The sequence below is a fragment of the Oryzias latipes genome, chromosome 15 (assembly GCF_053564925.1).
Source record: "Oryzias latipes strain Hd-rR chromosome 15, Olatipes_Hd-rR_3.1".
In the NCBI taxonomy this organism is placed as follows: domain Eukaryota; kingdom Metazoa; phylum Chordata; class Actinopteri; order Beloniformes; family Adrianichthyidae; genus Oryzias; species Oryzias latipes.
Genome location: NC_136251.1, coordinates 21,918,092 through 21,939,118, shown reverse-complemented (window position 1 = coordinate 21,939,118; position 21,027 = coordinate 21,918,092). Strand labels below are relative to the sequence as shown.

General features: G+C 38.8%; 1 long non-coding RNA gene across 1 annotated transcript; it reads left to right on the top strand.

Annotated features, from left to right (window-relative positions):
- Window positions 1-17,192: 17,192 nt before the first annotated feature.
- Window positions 17,193-19,655, top strand: LOC144984064 (uncharacterized). The gene is made up of 2 exons (XR_013647691.1): window positions 17,193-18,271; window positions 18,719-19,655. It is a non-coding gene; the product is annotated as an uncharacterized LOC144984064 (long non-coding RNA).
- The last annotated feature ends 1,372 nt before the right edge of the window (window positions 19,656-21,027 follow it).

The window sequence follows — 21,027 nt, the reverse complement described above, 5'->3', positions numbered from 1 at the left end:
CCCGGCTCCCCCCAGTCAACTGTTGTTGTGTCCTTTGGCAAGGCACCTCACCCTCCCTGCCTCAAATGTGCATGAATGTCCCAGCGATGGTCAGAGGGACCGTATGTGCAAACTGGCAACCGTAACTTTGGCATCACCTATGAATAAGAAGTGAATGAATAATGGACACATTGTGTGCACTTTGAGCATTTGGAAAAGCACAGTTGAATCCAATCCATTACTATTATATTTTTTATTATTATTAACTACATCATCCATTCATGTTTGCCTTTAGATTCAATTAAATGTTACATGTGTTAGCGACAAATACAGAGACTGTCTAATATTGCACATACATTGAGTCTGCCAGATGCTGCTAATGTAATCCCACCCCCTACCGTATACCACAGCACATGTGTAATTATTATTATTAGTATGAAATTAATCATTGTAACTCTGCTGTAAAGTCTCTTTCTGAGCAATTTTGCTATTGACAAGATTAAGAAAAAAACAGCATTTACTGGTAGAGCCCCAACTCATTACTTTTACTGTTGTCTCTCTTCTGTAGCATCTTTTGCAATTAAAGGTACAAGAAACAACTATAAAGCTCAGGGGATGACTTCATTTAGCAAAAGTCAATAATTCTTTTGGGCAGCCAAGATCCATCTAACAATTTCATGTAAAGACTATTATAAGAGTGACAGCTAATGAATCATCACCAACGAAAGGCAGCTTCCAGAATTCAGACCAGCCTACCTGAAAGACAGTGGAGTGAAGATTCTCACTCAACTGTTAAGCTACGTTCACACCACCTTCAGCAACCCACATTTCAGGCAAAACTCAAGCCTTCATACGTACCTACGCTAATTTCTACAACAATTTTGGGGCTCCATCCTTGTACCTAGGTTGAAAGTTAAAGGTTGAACTTTGAACAATCAGGGACTTGAATTTGGTGGTGACATATAGATGACGTCCCCTCTAATTCACGAAAAGGAAAATCGTTCGACTATTGATGATAGAGGACTTCACATATCGGAATAGAGCTGTGAAAGAAAAAGCCTGGAGCAGGATTTCCAAGATTTTCACTTTGACATTTCACACCAAGCCTCCAACTGTAGGTGGCGGATATGCGCTACTAAACAGTAGCAAAAGAAAAAGAATGCCCTCCCTGCTTGTCCAGTGTGAACACCGTGGGCAAACGCATGTCCCAGAACCCACGTTTAGCGCGTTCTTGAACTAACGTCACATGCCTGGTGAGTCCGCAGCTTTCGAAAGAAGCCTAAGCAGACAAAATGAAAAAGAAATATAAATTTAAGCTTTTTTTTTCATTCCAAAGTACAGAAAATAGAACTACTAAATACCAGATCTTTTATCCAACGTAGTGCAGCTGTTTTAGACCTAATTCATTGTAACTAAATAGTTATTAGTACTCAATTTTTGTCATATCTATGACTCCAACAACAATCTGTGCAGTAACAAGTTGCACCTGTTTTGTTTTTGTCACAACTACCTCAGTTTGACAAACAGAATCCCGATAGCACTAAAAGCAACAAAAGCTTATCCTTAGACACCAAAAATAGTTTAAAAAGAGTTAGTTTGAATGTCACAAACAGGCAAAAAAAAATGAGTTGTTTGTGCATATACTCAATTAGTGTTAGTGTGAACCCTTAAAAAATAGAGCAGAATGTGCATTGTCTTTTTCAACAAATGCCACAGAACCGCTTTCAAAACCCAACTTGACACGGTTCTGTAAATATTACAATTTTAGCCTTTGAGTAAGCGTTTTTTTTAAATGGAATCTTGATAGTGCAAGTGCCAATTAATCAGATTCCGTGACTAATAGCACGATTTCTCTTTTGACAGACCACTGCTGAGACTGAAAATGTCATATTTGCCCACGACTCAAGATGCTGTTCATCCCATGATGTTTATTTAAACTGTCATTACACCCTGAGCCTAACCACATCTTGTAGCATTTACAAATTGAATATTTCTCAAGGAGAAAAGTCAAAATATAAACTTTTACGTTTTTTCCTTTATTAAAAAACGAATATGTCCAATGAAAAGAAAGAAATGTAAACCAGCTTGGAAAGTTGTTAAATACATGGTTTTCTTTGATTGTGAAACATAGTGCTTTGTTATGTGTCTTAAAAGCTCATAACTCTTTATTAACAATTTTTTTTATTGTTATATTAATTTATCCTTGGGTTAATAAAGGTTTCTGAAGGGATAGGTGTGCTGATTTTTCATTAAAAAACATCAGTAGGAATTGTCATGAAAAGACAAAATCCTGCACCATACGCATCACCAGCAAATAAAAGATATTGGAAAATCTTCCCAGTGGATGGAAGAAAACCTGCACTGAAAGACAGCACAGAACCACTAATCATGGCAGCACAGAAGCAAGCTCTAATTAGAGGATCAATAGTGGCCAAGATCTACCACACCAGGCAGGACTCCAGGTGCAGGCTGTGCAAAGATGCCCCCTTTTGAGAGTGGCCAAGCCAAGATCCTTTGGGACTTCCAGATCCAGACTGACAAAAAGGTAATGGATAACAGACTGGACATAGTAGTAGAGGACAAGAAGGAGAAAAAAGGCTGCAGTGATAGATGTCTCAATCCCAAGAAATGGCTACAACAGGGAGAATGAACATGAGAAGATTGAGAAACGCCAACGGCAGAGAGGACAGCTGGAAAAGTATATGGAAGGTGAAGGAAACGGTGGCCTCTCTAGGTGCCCACTCTAGGCTTACCCTCCCCAAAAACAAATAAATACAGAAATATGTGTTATCCCTATTTAAATTATTTCCAATTTAGTTAAATATTTCAGGTGCAAAATGTGTTTTTTCAAAAAATCTTTTAAGATGATTGTAAATAAAGATGCTTGGAAAATTTAATTTTAATTTTGCTCTATGTTCAACACAGCTTACAGCACATCTATCTTCCCTCCCAGTTTAATGCAAACAACATTGTCATTCAAGTAACTTAGCGTCTTCTGCACAGTCACTCAGATTTTTATTTACTGTTGATTTCTGAAGGAGATAAAAAAATCAAACAACTTAATATAAATTTTCTGGAACAACTGGCAGTTTTCAGGGAAGTTGTAATCAGCAAAGTTTATGCAAATAAGACAAACTAAAATCATTTTTAGGACAGAGACCAAATAAACCATGAATTTTAACAAATCAAAAACTGACTTGAGTACCAACAACAAAGATAAATAATTTAATGAGTGGCTGAGATTTTGCACTCTGTTGTCAAGGAAACTGGCCAAAGTAAACAGGTACTTCAACCACCTACTTCTAGAGTCCAGAGAGACCCTTACTGATATGAATAAAGAAAGTATATTTTTCATTTTAGAAAACTGAAAAGGAAAATGAATGAATTTAACTAACAAATAAAAAAAAATATTTTCTTACATTTGCTGTAACTGATCCCTTTTAGAGCTGCTTTTATCAATAAATGTCAATTATGCTCTACAGTTGAGTGTCATGTCTAAATATTAGAGCCAGTAAAGAGTGACTGTTGTGATTTGTCACTTTAGTGATGAAACATTCAAGGAATTAGATACTTCATTGAGAGTAATAGGTATACTATAATTTATCATCTCCTCTATTAATGTCTTTGCTCACGTCTTAAAAAAACAAAAACATATAAACTGAGAGCGGTTCACCAAACACACATTTATAGTTTTTTGTGTCAAGACCTAGTAGAAACTTTGCAGATTAACTTTAAAGTCTGAAATATGTGTTGCAGCATTAAGTTATTATTATTATTTTTAGGTAGAAGTTATAACTAACTCAAATTTTGCTTTATTAATTAATGAAATTTTGCTCCCTTTGGATTGCAATTAAACAATGGCCCCTTTATTTCTGGGCCTGCTAATTTTCAAGAGCTCCCCTCTATCGACACTTAACTATCTAATGCTAAATTAGTTTCTGTCTTTTCAAAGACATGCAAATTAGAATTGCAGCAAATTAACTGGCTCTCCAGCGCATCCTGGGCACTGAAGGGTGGACCTTCTTAGCTCCGTCTGCTGTTTTTATTCACATTCTGGAACCTCTCAGTCACTTTTGAAGCACATTTTAACTCTTAACCTGTCTGAACTCTTAACGCCCATAACAATGTTGGAAGCCTACAGTTCTTATTGCAGTTTTGACATGCGTTTTCCTCCTAATGGTCTAGCCCCCTCTAGTGTGTGAACCACTGATCACATTTTCGCTCAAAGTTATTTCAAAGACACTTCTTCCATACATCTTGTTAGCAATAAAGTGAATTTAAAAGTTAAAGTGATCTTTTTCTAAATTACTATCATTTAGAAAAATTAACTTAAAGTCCAAAATTAGGGCATGTATCATTCTGGCAACTAATTTCTATTTTTGCCTTTAGCAGCTACTCTTCTCTGTTTTTTTTCTTCTCTTTGGAACACATTTCAGTCTTGTCAATGACTTTCAGAGGCACAATCATAACCACTAGGGGGCACTACGAATCAACCCAGTCATTAAAAGTTAGCAGGGGATTTGTAAGGGTGGTTGTTTCTCCAGCAGCAAACAGCTTTTTGCTGTAATACTGAAGATGAAATCCAAGACAAACAGGTCTTTTTAGCACACTTACCCCTACTCTCCCCTGCTATTTCGCCAATTTTGCAAGGTATATATACCACTCTACCACTTTACCTCAGCCCTTCCATTTCTTCTTCCTCTTCTTTTCTTTTCTTTTCTTTTTTTTAAGCCACTGGTGGTCGTGTTGTTTGGAATATGCTAATCTGCTACGCACCAGCAACTCCCAGGGTGAGGATCACTTATTAAAAGCATAGTTGGGAGGGTTTATGCAAATAGAGTCAAATCAAAGCAAGCTTTCCCCTGGTTGGTTACCTCTTTGCATACATTGTAAATTTGAAAACAATATTTTATTCTGGATATTCCTTTCTTTGGCACTCGTGTCACATCACATGTTGTCTGTTTCATGTTGAATTCATGTTGTTCTGCTTTCTCTTCTCGTCTGCAAAAAGAAGGGGAGAAATTTCATTTCCCCTTGAGTGGATTGACAGATTTGTTCGAAGGAAAAGATGGATAATATCCGCTGTGGCCAAAGGCTGCCGTGAAGTAGACTGACACAGACACTGATTAAGCCTCTTGAGATCTGAGGGGATTGTGCGTCTTAGTTGAGGAAGAAAGAGAGCAAAAAGGAGAGGAGCGTGCAGGCTAAAGAAGGAATTGGCAAATTGGATGAGATGCAAGTGTCCTGTGGGTGTGAGCAACGTGTTTACAGTGGAACTTTCTGTTCAGGTTGGACTAACAATTGGCCTTGGATGCTTTTACTTCAGACCCTTAGGTGAAAGAAAGAGGGTCTGAGCTGATCTCGGATCAACAAAGGAAAGCTTGATTGTTTGTGGAAAATGCTGATGCCTGACGTGGTCATTATTTAGAGATCAGGCAAAATCAGAAGACTGTGGATCTCATACAGAGACGTGTAATGAGGAAGCCCTTAATGGGACCTTTTGACATGCAGACAGATTAATGCTTATTGCTCAGTGATTCATCTGTTTAAAAAACAGAACTCTGTCCTTTAGGACAACTTTTTAGCTCAGGTTTCAAATGTAGAGGCTTATTGTACATCATCCAAATTTATCTTTAGTAAATGAAATAAAAAGCACAGTGCTTACCTTATAGATCCTGTGAAGAGTACTACTCATCTCAACCAGAAGCGCGTTTTTTCACCCGATTAAGAGCAATCAAAGCTAAAATTTTATTGGCAAATATATTATAGCCAAAAAGTAAAAGTAAGTTTACAGAGACAGAAATGTATATGATGTGTCATTCTGTAATAACACTGTAGGCAAGAAGAAGTTTGAATGAGTTGAGTTAGTTGAGCCCCCAACCAAAATTCTTACAAACAAATAAAAAAGTTCAAATAAACCCTTTGCCTATCATGAAATAGTTTTAAAAATTTATATATAATAACAACAACAACAACAACAACAACAACAACAACAACAACAACAACAACAGTATTTTAATATGTTGAAGCGTCCCAATGTCCTAATCCTTCCATTTTGGCTGATCATTTCAGAAATATGAAATGTGTATGATCTTGAAGGAACATACAAACAAACACTTTTTTACTGATAAAAAAAAAAAGCACAATAATTTTTGCAATAATGCATTTACAATGCAAAAACAGTGTCAATCAAATGTGTCAAAAACCTCTCAATTTATTTTTTAAAAATTTCTATAATGTTTTAATATTTTTACAATGTGACAGAAACATTTTGGCTATATTTTTTTCAAGAAGATGTTTGCCTCACATTAACTCAAATACTATGTTTGAAAGAGGAAACTCCTGCTGAGCTAAGAGGACTACAGAGTTAAGGATCAATGCAAAAAAAACCAAAAAAATTAAAACCCCACAACTTCCTGATTGTGGCAGGTTAAAAAATAACAGTAATAGCAGCCAATTTACAATTTCCTGGATTACAATGAAAACAGCCTGGACAGTCCAATTCCAACTGTGTCTTTTAACATTTGAGGCTAAACTCATCTGTTATGATAGCTGGGGAAAATATATTAAACATCCTATTCTTTTGTTCAATTTATAACATAAGTTTGCTATAAAACTTCTGTATAGAACTTTGATTGACAGACGACAGCAGGATCGTCCACCCTAGTGGGAGTGTTTTTGCAAATGTCCAACTTATTTTTTGTGTTTCAATATACTAGAAAAATTGTTTGAGGAATCTAAAAAGTTCACAGTCTTGTTTAGTTACCCCTTGTGCTATCCAGTAGCCTGTTTAACAGATGTTGCTCCTGGAATCTTCTAGAGTCACTCTCGGGTCCAGATGACCCCACCCTTACATTGATGTGTTATCCCTACCATGACAAAGGTGGATAAAGGTGAAGAGGATTTCATGTAATCCATGGACACCAATGAAGATCACATATCGTTAAAAAAAAAAAGGTTCAGCGCACTGTCTTGTGGGGTCTAGATGACTCCCAACTCCCAATGTTAAAGTCCCTAGGATACCACAAGTGTTAAGGATCTCTGCTGTGGTGTTTCTCCATCCATCCATCCATCCATCCAATCATCCAATCATCCAATCATCCATCCATCCATCCATCCATCCATCCATCCATCCATCCATCCATCCATCCATCCATCCATCCATCCATCCATCCTCTTCTGCTCATCCAGACTGGGTCACAGGGTCTGCAGTCTAAGCAAAGATGTCTTCTCTCGCCCCGGCCATTTCTCCAGCTCCTCTGGGGGGACCCCAAGGCTTTCCCAGGCCAGCCGAGAGACGTTGTCTCTCCAGTGGGTCCTGGGTTTTTCCCTGGAGCATACACCCAATGGGACATGTCCGGGAGACATCCCCAGTGAGAGATCCGGACCAAATGCCCGAGCCACCTCAACTGGCTCCTCTTTATGTGGAGGAGCAGCACCTCTACTCAGAACTCTCTCTGTTTTACCGAGCTTCTCACCTTATTTCTAAGGGGGAGCCCAGCCCTGTGGAGGAACCTCATTTCAACTGCTTGTTTTCAGGACCTCGTTCTTTCGATCATGAACCAGAGCTCATGACCATAGGTGAGTACTGGAACGAAGATCGGCCAATTAATGTCTGGTGTTAATGTTCATTAAACTCTTTTTTTTCTTCCTTTGACTCTTACATAGTTTTTCCCAAATAAATGTTACACCTTTGTTCGGTCTCGTCGGCTGCACTTGCCACCTGGAACAGTCACACTGTAACAGCAGCTGCTTGTTTGAGAGCTGGATACCCAAAAGGTGAGCCAACAAACAAACAAACAAACAAACAAACAAAAAAGCTTTAAGAAGTAAACCGGAGACCCTCACTAGTTCGCTGGCATTTCTACTAGATCAGCACCTGCAGATTTTTATTCTACCACATTGACCATCAAGGAGTAAGATGCTCCTTTTCAGGGCAGACCAGAGTTTGGTCCAGAGTTCAGGTCAGGAGGCAAAATCTGGTTCAAACCAAATATTCCACTGTAAATGTGACCCTTACTATTGTAATCTTTTTCAAGCATACATACTTTCTTCCGTACAATTTCCATTACTCCTGTTGCGAACTTTAACCTTTTAAGATTGAGCTTTTGGGTGTTCTTAGCAAGGTAGGGAGTTTCATTAAAAAAAGAATACTTAAATTAAATGCACTCCTAGAATATGTCCTCCAAATTATGAGTTGCTTTATTGGACCTTCTAGACTGATGAGCTGCAACAAGGGCTTCCTCAAGATTATTGATCGTGTCTTCTTTCAGCTTTGCCCTCCTGATTGCAGAGAATTGGGAAACTGACAAAACTTGTACTTTTAAAGAGGTGCTTACCCTCACCGATGCTCAATTAATCACGGGCATTTGATTAGAAGCATCTGGCTGCTTTTTTACTCTCTTAATTCTCATGGACAAAAGATCGCTTCTGAACGGCTGCTCAGTTTTGTTGGACAAACTATAAAAATGCTAAACGTCTCAATCATGCATGCTGTTCATTGTGATGGAAAGCTCCTTAGGAGTTGACACAATGCAGACACACAGGCAAATTTACAAGCATGGTGCATTTGTGCTTATATTGACTGTTCTAATCCTCTGTGTCTTTGTGGGTCATTTCAGTGAGGATTGAACTATGGGAGAATTACTGCACATTTCAGCGTTTAACCCAACATAAACCCTGTCGGCTCTGTAGAGGCAGCTGGGGATGGTTCCCTAATCCGACCAGACACTGAGAGAAGGATTCAAAAAGACAGAAAGACTTTCCTGCTGCACACCAGCAGGGATGAAATATCCTAATGTGAATGCAGGGGGGTTCCTGACTCCAAAGTCTAAATGTAATATTAATCAATTATAGAGAATAAAACGCTTATTTTCACGCCTTCAATGGGTGGCAGCAAACCAACTCCCTGCAATACTGATTCACAACATGAAATGAAGTTTGTGCTCTGTGGTGCAAAAAGGAAAATTATTCAAACTCATTTATATGTCACTTATACATTTTTATAGTATTTTCGTTTTCCTAAAAAAAATAGAAAGCATTTTTTCAAAATGTATTTAATGGTATGGAAACTACATCATACAAATAGAGTAGTCAATGTTTGCTGGACTCCCGTTGATACAGTTGCACAAAATCAGCTCAGCATTAATGGTGAGCGCAGTTCAATAATGTCTCAGTCAGGATGAAAGCAGCAGCACCCCATTCCCCTCCCCACTCCTAAAAAAACCATCAGAGGGCAATCGATGTTCTTTCATCCCGAGGACGGAAATTGCACTCATATGGCTCAGACTCCATGAAGGTCCCCCATCCAAATCCAAATCATTAACATCAAACTTGCAGCAAAGAAATCAAAATGTCAGTCTGCCCTCCGATGTCTAGGCAGATGAGTATTCCCTGCAGATCTTATACATTTTCATTCTTCTTATATTTATTTGTAAAATACCCCCCACACTGCAAGTATTCCCAGCAGAACAACTGGCTTTGCTCCATTTGGAGGGATTTCACTATTTGATGACTTCTTCTAAAATAAATCTCATGAATACATTTCCTGTAAAACGATAAAAAGGTAATCTCAAATGTTTTTGATCAATTAAAAACTTCAAAATTCAAATGTATTGAGGGATTGCATGTGTTGGTTACCTATGTGTGAGCACTGTATGCACATACATGATGACGTGGTGTTCCAGTTCCTCTCCATAGTTAAGAACCGGCATGTCAGGTTAAGCCTTAGTTGTTCCTTTTGAGGGATTTTTTTTAAATCTACTTGGTCCAGTGACAAACCAGCGTCCCTTTTAGAGTGTAGCATACCTTTTTTCCCCAAAAGCTGTGGTTATGGGCTCCAGCACACCCTAATAGTACAATGAAAGCAGTTTGGAAAATTTGCAAGTAAAGATAACATTGGAAATTACTCCATTCTTGTTAACTTTACATTACATACTACAGTCTGTTCATCCAAATCCATTCAGCTTATTTACCATCAAGAGTTTGTTTACATCTATGATATTTATGAGAATGAACTATAAATTGTACCATGTTTTCAGGAGTACTTAAAAAAAAAGATAGATAAAACCTGCATTAGAGTATAAACTGTATGCACACCTCAAAAAAAGGCTTAGGAATAGTTGTGGTGACAGTTTTGGAGTGACATTTTTCGCAACCGCACAATGTGAAGTAGAGTAAAACTCTACACAGCTCAATCAGACCCCCCCCCCCCCCCCACACACACACACACACATTATTTGCAGCAGTGGGTAAAAGTAGCAATCCTTCAAAATAAATTGAGAAGAAAAAAAAATTAACCACTATTTTATTTCACTTGAGTAACTTTAACTTTGTTAACCTTAACTTTAACTTTGTTAAAGTTAAGGTTTAAAAGGCAGACAACTTCTCAAGTGCTGAATTAGTAGTAGTAGTAGTAGTAGTAGTAGTCTTTTTTTATTTTGGACTAGTGAAACAAATGTAAAATAACAGAATAAGACAAGAACGAGACAAAACTTACAAAAACAAGAAAAAGACAAGTAAATTATACAAAACAAAACAAAACAAAATGATATAAACACCAGTCCAAAAGGGAGTGAGAAGAAGAAAAATCTTATAAACTCTCACCCCCCTTTACCCTAAGCCCTTACTTTCCCACCATCAGAGTCCAGTGCCCTACCCAAGTGTATATGTACATATATACATGTAATTTTCATTTCCAAACAACATACAAATGAATAACAAAACGTATTGTCAAAGTATGCAGATTTATAAATGCTGACATTCTGTATTTTTTTGTATTTGCACATATTTATCCATGATCATCTTCCTGTATCTATATTTAAATTCTTTTATGTTTGGACATTGTTTCAAGCATTTACTGGTTCTGTTCCACAACTTCACTCCACAAATTGAAACACAGAATCTCTTTTTTATTTGTACGTGCTTTATGTATGACAAATGTATCTTTTTCCCTAAAATTGTATTTTTCCTCTTTTGTAATAAATAACCTTTGGATATTTGTGGGTAATAAGTTGTTTTTGGCCTTGAATATTATTTGAGCGGTACAATACTCTACTAGATCGTAAAATTTGAGTAATTTTGATTCTATGAATAATTTATTTGTGTGCTCAAGGTAACTGACTTTGTGTATGATTCGTATTGCTCTCTGTTACAGTATCTGAGTTCATAACCCTCCAAAAAAAAGTTTTCAACTCCCTTCTCTGCATTGAACCACGTTTCTGAGATTGCTATCACACTAAAGCGTTGTGAAAAATTGCACAAGTATTCCTTAATGTTATCAAAATTTGCATACATGCTCCTGCTATTGAAATGAACAAGTGAAAACTTATCTTTACATTTAATGTTGACGTTATAATGCTCTTCAGTGTAATAACTGCAATTATCTGTGATGGCAGAGAAGAAATGGTTGATTGGGTCAATGTCATATTCCATGTCCTGTAAATTGTGATCAATGTAATCCAATGATTCCATCCTTAATTGGTCAGAATAAGAATTTATGTTTTGTGTTCCTGGTGTTGACGGTTGAGGTTGTATTGACATTTGATCTGAGGAAAAGTGTAGTGTAAGTGTATTACCTCAATTTCCAGAAGGCTCATAAATATCAGAAGATATTTAGTATTTGTCCAGATCCTTGATGTCCCTAATCAACATCACCTTAGCTTCCTCGGGGCTCCCGTTGAGCTTGATGAACACTTTACAGTTAGTTGTCCAGGTGCTTTGTATTTTTCCTCTTTTCTTTAGGTAACAATTACTGTCACAAGAACAGGCAGACAGCTGGATCCAAGGTATATTAACTCAGCTAAAAGTCCACAAAGCTAAATCAGAGTCAGGCAGGCAGGGGTCAATAGCAGGCATGAAACCATCAGAGGAGAGACAGGATAGTCAAGATCCAAGTGAGAGTCAGGGCAGGCAGGAGGCAAACAGAGTCAGATACAGGATCAGGAAACAGAAGATCAGATCCAAACACATTGCTTGGTAAAGAAGGCAGAGTGGCACAAACAATACTTCGCACTGTGCATCACTCAGTGCAGAGCTTAAGTATGCTGTGGTTAATGAATGAATGAATGTGAAGGTGTGGGGCATCCAGGATGTGCACTGAGGTTGCTGGGAGTTATAGTGTGGCTTGAACTCTGGAGATGGTTAACAATGGTGACCAGAGTGGGATACAGAGCTCTGACTTCTGAAAATAACAGCCTAAAAATGTCAAATTTTATGGACCAAAAGCTATGGAAATAGACAGTCAGCCAATCAATTAAAAAATATTGGTGTAAAGTTTGGAATTCAATAAAAGTGAAATTATAAATGAACAACCCCTTGTTTATTTTCTTTTGATCCTTAAGAACGCTTTTGCAAATATCCAATATTTAAAACAGAATTTGGTGGCCCCAAATATAACAAGTATTCCACATTTTCCTGTTTTTGTGGGGTTATAATGAACGTTTGGTCTTAAACAATCATTATTTTCTCCCATCATGCATCACTGCAGCTTTTCACTGCAAAAAAAGTTTAATGTTGTTCAGTTCTGTTGCATTTATGACACTCAGGAAAATCTACATGCTAGGTGATGCAGTTAACAATTCTTTTATGCAGTTATCTATCAATACTTTCATTCTGCAAACATTATTGTGCCTTCCTTAAAAAGATTGTACACATTTTGCAGAAGAAGTTAAAAAGTATTAAGATTAACACATCTAATTAATATAAAACTACAGACACACCAGGCATTTAACACGTGCATTTTTGAACACGCGTTGAGGCCATACTGTTCACACTGTACAAGCAGAGAGGGGCTTCTTATATTTTTCTACAGTTCACAAGCGCATGTCTCCACCTACATTTGGAAGAGACTTGATGTTACCAGACCAGACCAAACCAGATGATTGTGAGTATGTGTGTGTGAGTGCATGGGTAGGACCGACCTGGGGGCTGGCTCGCTGGGACCCTCTGGGGCTTTCCCTCCCCATCACAGAGAGGGGAGGGCACTGAGAGGGTTGGGGAGGGGGGGTCAGATATTATGGCGGGGGGGGTGGTAGTGCGTAGGGTTTTAGGGGGGTGGCTGTGGCTGTGGGTGCGTGGCGATCCCTGGGTTGCTAAGGTCGCGGGCCTGGGCTGGCTTGCGGGGACGGGGCGCCGGTCGGGTGGTGGCCGGCTCTTGGGTTCCGGGGGCCCTGGCTTCGTCCCTGGCCTTTGTCTCGGTGTCCGGCGCCCGGTGGCCCCCATGGCTGCCGCCTGGTACGGCTAAGCGCTCCTGTCTTGTGGCCTGGGGGCCGGACACTGGGTTCGCTTGTGCCTCTGGGCATTGGGGGGGCCCCTGTAGGGGGGCCCTCTCTGTGCCTGGCTGGTGGGGTGGGCGGTCCCCTCCTCCTCCCCTCCCGGGCTGCCTGGGTCCGGATGCTGGGGGGGCTTCTGGCCTGGGGGGCTCTCCTCCCCTCTCCTGGTCTGGCTGGTCTGGCTGGGTAGGATCTGGCTCCCTTTATGAACACACGGTTCACGTCGGCAGCATGCATGTATCCCCACCCCCACGTGCACGTGCACACTCCACACTGCTCCCTGTCTGCTTCATCCCTCCTCCTTACCTACAGTGTATTGATGGACAGTTTTTTTTTCTCGCTCATCTTAGTGTCAGATTTTCACCTTTGATGTAACATTCGTCTTTCCAGCAGATCTGGTATAATTGTTACAGCTTAAATTAATAACTTAGTCAAATCAGTGCTTGTATCCCCCACCTTTTCACCTTTCTTCCTTTTACTCTCTTCCACCCTCCCCTCACATTCTTCCCCTCTCCCTCCCCACACACACTAAATGTAACAAATAAATAAAAAATAATACGACAAAAAGGGGTTTATACAAATCTACACTCTAGTTTCTTGAAGCTATATAACCTCTTTTTGTAATAGTAAAACCTGTCCAACACAAAAAGCCTTCAGCTCTAATCTGTTTGCTCAGCTGTTGGACAGAACAAGTTAAAAAAAAAAAAAAAAAAAAAAAAAAGGAAGAGACTTGATGTTAAAAACAAACACACACTTTGTGTGTCTGGGTTTGCTAGATGGACCAAATCCCCATGTCACCATCAAATCTGAGTCCCCGATTGGTCAATGTTTAACCATTAAACGATCATTTAATGGCTACGCGTTTTGTGTGTAGAGCTCTGTGAAGGAATTTGTTTTATTATTATCATTGCTTAAATGTATTTGGTTAAATGTATGTTTAAATGTTAACTCAGATTGACCTTTTTACCTCTTCTGAAAACAGTTGTGTGTTTGTTCATCTGCTTCTCATCTCCCACCCAGGATGAGGGGTTTACGACACACTGTCCTGAGCTGATAAGGGATACTGTTTGAAGTTAGAATCCAACCAAATGGGTCATTTGACGACACCCCCTAATGAACTTTTTGTCTTTGTCTTGAATTGTTACCTCCCACTTGTGTTCTTAATAAAAGCAGCACAGGGAGGGGCAGACCTTTGAGAAGAGAAACGTGGTGGACCTTTTCCAACACATTTGCTCCTCTCCCTCGTGCATGAGAAACTTGATTCTTGTTGTGGTTTGTTGTTTATAATTGTGTTTTTCTTTAATGTCTAGATGCATTTATCTGACATTCTTTGGTCCATTCGAGCCGGATGACAACATATCTGCGTCCTTGGGGGAGGACCATGCCGATTGAAGTCTGTGCACAGCCCGTGAGACCAGGTCTCCGGAGGAAGGTCCGTCGTAGTGAATTCTACGCCGGCCAATCGACTGGTCTGATCCCTGGGTCCGGATTGACGTTATTCGTTAACCAGTCAGACCACAACGACAAGGCAAGTACAGCGCTTTTTCAGGGGTTCAAGTCCCCGAAGTGGCCCAGAATTCTGAGGGACAGGTTCAAGTCCTGTTGCCTAAAACACGTGTGGGTTTGGAGTCCCGGAAAAGTCCAGAATTCTGAATAAAGGTGTAGGTTCGAGTCCTGCAGCCTAAAACGCGTAAGAGGGTTCAAGTCCCTAAAAGGCCTAGAATAACAACAAAAATAAAATAAAAAAAGTTTTTTTTGGTGTGAATGTGTGTGTGCATGTGTGAATGGAGTGAACTTGTTCGAAGCAGTGAGCAGCTGGAAACCTTGCGGTGTTAACACAAGGCTGCTTGTTGAAGTAGAACAAGATTTCATCTCATTAGGCTTTAGGTGAAAAGAACTCAGAGTCTAAAACGTGTTTTGCTCCTGGGAGGACCCTAAACGTGTGACCGGATCAGACAATAGGTCTGACCTAGAAGCTTGTTGCACGGGGAGTGAAATTCGGTCCTGAGAGAAATTCTCTGTTGGTTCTGATCACACTCTGTGACTAACGTGAATTTAAAAAAAATTGGAAAAATTAAAAAATGGGGGAATTCAAATAAAAAAGTTGAATTGACATGAGATTAAAAATATATGGAAAGAGTTCATCCAGATTCAACTACATTCTTGGTTAAATGGGATAAAACTACGATTTTAAGGGGAATGTACTGAATTAGTTAAAAGGTTACAAATTAAAAACGAAACAAAAAAATAGTGAAGAATTAATTTGTGCAAAACTGTGCTTAAATGAAGCAACGAAAAATAAAGAATGGCATTCAGAAAAGTAAACCTAGAGAAGCATGTCTGATTCCTAAAAAAGAAGAGGATAAATCAGTTGTGAGACTCAGACCCCTGCAACAGCAGGCTGCAGACCGAGCAGGAGCAGGATGAAAAGGGGGGGAGAGCAGAAACCAGCTGATTTCTCACCTCCTCCCTACCAGGGGACAAATGCTCCTCTGTTGATGGGTTTTAACCCACCAGTGACTGATTTAAATAAACCAGAAAAAGAAAAAATAATGTTAGGAGGAAAAGGGAAAAAACTTGAATGGAGTAAAACTATGGGGGTTGGTTTGGAAGAAGCTGGAGAGTCATCTGAACCCAATGATTGAAGTGTCCAATCCTAGAGCTGGAGAAAATGGTCAGAGGCCTACACTTCTTTTGTTTAGCACCTGGACATTAGAGGATGTTAGGAAGGCAGTGAGGGGAGTTATCTCTCACAGGGAAAATCCACAGGATTTTCATGAGCAAATGATGGAAGTTCAGAAAGTTTATCATCTGAATGGCATTAAATGTCAGCAAGCATGTATGACTGCTATGAAGACTGGGCAAAAGTAAAGGAATCCTATGAATGATGACGATCCACCCAGACCTCTTCCACATAACAGTCTAAGAGTTAATTCAAAGTCTTACACTTTTAGGACAAAGAATTAGAGAAGCCTTTCCAATGAGACCTGATTATGGAAAGATTGGTCAAACTAAGCAAAAAGATGGAGAATTAGTGTTTGATTTTAGAGTCAGATTTGAAGAAGTTTTAAAGCTAATTGTGGACTCAGAGATAATGATGATGGTCCCTATAGACAGCAGCTGAAACAAGCTTTACTGCAAGCTATGAGACCAGAGATTGCAGACTAGATAAGAAAACTTTACGTTGATCTACCAACAGGAGCACTACAACAGTTTATGAATTTTGCTGTTCATGCAGAAAAAGTGATGGTGAATAGAAAGAAATTTAAGAATCAAAGTGTAGATACATTTTGGCAGGAGGAAAGTAGTGATGTGTTTTTTGGAAGGAATGTGAACAGAGGAAGAAATTGTGGTCGTGGAAAAGGAAATTTTAAAGAAAATTTTTGAAGAAGGTTTAGAGGAAGTAGCAACAGAGGGTCAGAGCAGGTTGATGATGGATGTTGGATTTGTAGACAGAGAGATCATTGGGAGAGAGAGATTGTCCTGAAAGGAAGAAATCAGATTGATTAGATGGTAAAAGAAATGACAAGATAAAAGATGAATCAGAACTAGAAATTCAACCAATTAGTGATGAATTTTTAGATCTCACTGAAAGAGAAATAGTTTTTGTTGATGGGTCAGCAAAGAAAGATGAAACAGGCAGAAACAAAGTGGGTTTTGCTGTTGTAACTCAAGATAAGGTTTTGAAGGCAGGACCCCTGCCTGGAAATTACTCAGCACAATCAGCAGAGTTGACAGCTTTAACTGAAGCATGCAAACTTTTTAAAAAAAATTTTGTAAACAATGTGTAACATGTATGCGTCATAATCCCCAAGGCAATGTTAGACCTAAGAGAGGAAGATTTTCTGAACCACCTTTTCCTTTCCATACAATCCTTATGGATTTTATTTAATTGAATAAAAGTAAAGGATTGAAATATTGTTTAGTGATTATTAATGCATTTTCCAAATGGGTTGAAATTTTTCCATGTGCAACACAAGATGCTATTACAGTAGCTAAAGCTATTTGTAAAAGAATAATCCCAACTTTTGGCATACCACAAGTGATAAGGAGTGATAATGGTACACATTTTGTAAATCAAGTGATAGACAAAATGGCTCAACATCTTTGTATTGATTTAAAGAGACATTGTAGTTATCACCCACAGAGTGCAGGATTAGTTAAGAGAACTAATGGCACTATCAAATCAAAGTTAAAGAAATGCATGGAAGAGACAAACAGACAGTAGCCTGACTGCATAGACTTAGTTCAGCTAAGCATGCGTATCACACGCACAGCAGGTCAACCTTTAACGCCTTTTGAAATGTTGTATGGACGTTCTTATAGGTTACCAGACCTTGATCCTACACAGCAACATTCTCCAGATGATGATGCAAATTTAGTGGATTATTTGAGAAAAATGTTTACCACTAAAGATGTGCAAAGGACAAATCAAGTGCCAGATTCCTTTTTATCTCCACAGGACACTTCACCAGTGCAGGTTGGTGACTGGGTGTTTGTGAAGGCCATAAAAAGGAAATGTTGGTCCAGCCCACGGGGGGAAGGGCCATTCCAAGTCCTGCTGACTACACCAACAGCTGTAAAGATTGCTGAAAGGACGTTTTGGATCCACCTGTCACACTGCAAGAAAAAGCATCTGGGTGAGGCTAATTCCAACTGCTAGGTGGGGAAGTCTGACTACAAAGGGAGGCAGCTGTATAGAAGCTGCTTGTCTCAACGTCAGCGAAGCCGAGACATCCACCTAGTCTTAGGGAAGAAAGCACACCAGAACTCTTTTGCACTACACGGATCCTACACTGTTAGAGGACTTGAGGAGGTGATGTGCTAGTAACCTCTCCCTCCCGAAGATAGGTACATATCCACCATGGCGTGTCCAACTGGGCTAAGAAACAGTTTATTTTGTTTACTGTTCCTGCTATTCCTGACAGGAGCAACCACATGGATTCGATTCTTTTGGAATCATTATCCACCCGCAAGAAGAACCACCAGTGAGGAAAGAAACATTTCTCGACGATGGCTGAGTATTGATGAACATGATGTTTTGAATAGTCCAAAAATGAACATAACTCACCTGTATATGACAAATTCTTGGTATAGGTATGTTATATTACTGGCTAAGGAAAAGAATAGATCGGATTGCTATGTTTGTTCTGTAATTGAAGCTTCATCCCTACATCCTAATTTACAGGCAAAGCAATTTTCTGAGTGGAAAAGCGACTGTGTTATTGAATATAGTACAAGAGGGTATATTAGTACTGGAGCTGTCACCACTTCAAATGGTACTCTTGTAAGACCAAGTTGCAAGAGTTTGTATCAGTTTAAAAAACTGAAATTGACAAAATCATTAGCTCCATATGCTAGTGTGGAACCAGGAACTGTGTTTCCACATTGCGTAACTAACAATGGCACAGAGTTTTTAGGAACTTTGCCGACAAAGATGTGTCATGAACTTCTTGTTCCCTTCACAGTCCAGATAATCAATGACAGAGTTTCCCATGCAGTTCCCTGCCCCAGAGGACATTGTGTTGAATCTAATCCAGATTTAATTCCAGGTAACAATGGTACTTATGTGGTTGATCAAATGTTTTGGTTATGTGGGCAGGCCCTCTACCTCAGTCTGCCTAGAGACTGGAGTGGGATTTGTGCTCCCGTAAAGGTCACAGATCACACTTTCATAGTTTCTGCAGTCCATGAGCCTCACCTGCGCTACAGACGTAACCTTATTGATGTCAAGCCACATGATTCCATTTGGGGATCACATGTTCCTGGAGACCATAAACACTGGAATACTGGGGAAAAGGTAACTATGGCATTGTTTCCCTGAGTGGGAACTGCTAAAAACACTTTCAGAATTGAGACCATTGATTATAGATTAGGATTATTTTTGAACGCTACAATTAAAGCATTTAAAGGCTATAATGAAGAAATGTCAAGCATGAGACTTATGGTTCTACAGAACAGATTGGTTTTGGACTTATTGGTTGCTCAGGAGGGAGGTGTTTGTAAAATGTTAAATGATACCTGTTGTACATTTATTCCTGACAACACCGATGAAGGTCACAGCGTCACTGAAGCATTACATCAACTTGAATAGGTTCAACAGGCAATGCAGGATGACAGGAAACCCCAATCTTGGGATTTCTTCTCCTGGTTTGCTTTTGGTTCCTGGTGGCAACTTTTGTTAAAAATAGTGACACCTATTCTTATGGTACTGATCATATGTTGTGTGTTCACTATGTGCATTTTTCCTTGTATTCAATCTATGATTTCCAGAGCAGTGAATGGTGGAGTACAAAGTGTTCTTCTGAGTCAAGAATACAACTTGTTATTAAAGGGAGAACAGGATGACTGTAATGATTTTGAAATTGAAATGACTTGAGAGAAAAAAAAAAAAAAAAAAAAGAACTTTTCATCTGAGTGTAAATTGAAAGTTTTATGAAAATGAAGATGTCACAGAAAACTGAAAAGAGATGTGATATTGGATGTGAGATTTTGACATTTATCAATGATAAAAAGGAGGGAGTATGTGAAGGAATTTGTTTTATTATTATCATTGCTTAAATGTATTTGGTTAAATGTATGTTTAAATGTTAACTCAGATTGACCTTTTTACCTCTTCTGAAAACAGTTGTGTGTTTGTTCATCTGCTTCTCATCTCCCACCCAGGATGAGGGGTTTACGACACACTGTCCTGAGCTGATAAGGGATACTGTTTGAAGTTAGAATCCAACCAAATGGGTCATTTGACGACACCCCCTAATGAACTTTTTGTCTTTGTCTTGAATTGTTACCTCCCACTTGTGTTCTTAATAAAAGCAGCACAGGGAGGGGCAGACCTTTGAGAAGAGAAACGTGGTGGACCTTTTCCAACACATTTGCTCCTCTCCCTCGTGCATGAGAAACTTGATTCTTGTTGTGGTTTGTTGTTTATAATTGTGTTTTTCTTTAATGTCTAGATGCATTTATCTGACAAGCTCGAAAAAAAAAACCTATTTAGTTATGCGCAAAAACATGCACATACGCACGTTTACGTAGACTTTACATTGGAAGTGGATGTTGCTGAGGGTGGTGTGAATGTAGCTTAAGAGACTTTTTTTCCATTAAAAAAACTTCTAAAGTAAAAAGTATGTTGCAGTAATACTAATCTCACACTTTTTCAAAATGTTTTTTCAATAAATGTAGTACATTATAATGCACTATTTGTGGTGATAAATACATTTTATTTTTATTTTTAATGGGCTTCTTTTAGATGTCTTACTCATGTATCTTATATAACAAATAACTCTGAGGCGTGTAAACACCTTCATCACAAGAAGAGTTTTTCTGGTGCTCTGATGAACAAGAGTTCAATATATAAATTCACTTGTTCTTTTTTCTCTCTTTATCAAGGCTGTCCACAGCATGTTATTCCTTTCATTACCCCCAGTTTCACTGACATTTTGTGTCACTGAATTTCCTAATTGTGCAACAAAAAGTGCCATTATACATCCTTAGAAAAACCCACAGACAAAATGCTTTTTAAGTTACGACAATTAGAGTAAATCAGAGGAAAAAACTGTTAATTTAAAATCAACTTCAATTGAGAACAAGGAGCCTTAGCTAATTAAAAGTACAGTAACTGCAGTATTAAATCAAACAAATATTAATCTTTATCTTTTAATTTGTCATGTGTGAAAAAAAAAGGAATCACAAAAGCAGAAGATTTCAGTTTTTGCTGTTTTAGACCCACAACTATCCTACAACTAAATGCTTTTCTCCCACAAATCTGTGAGCTCTT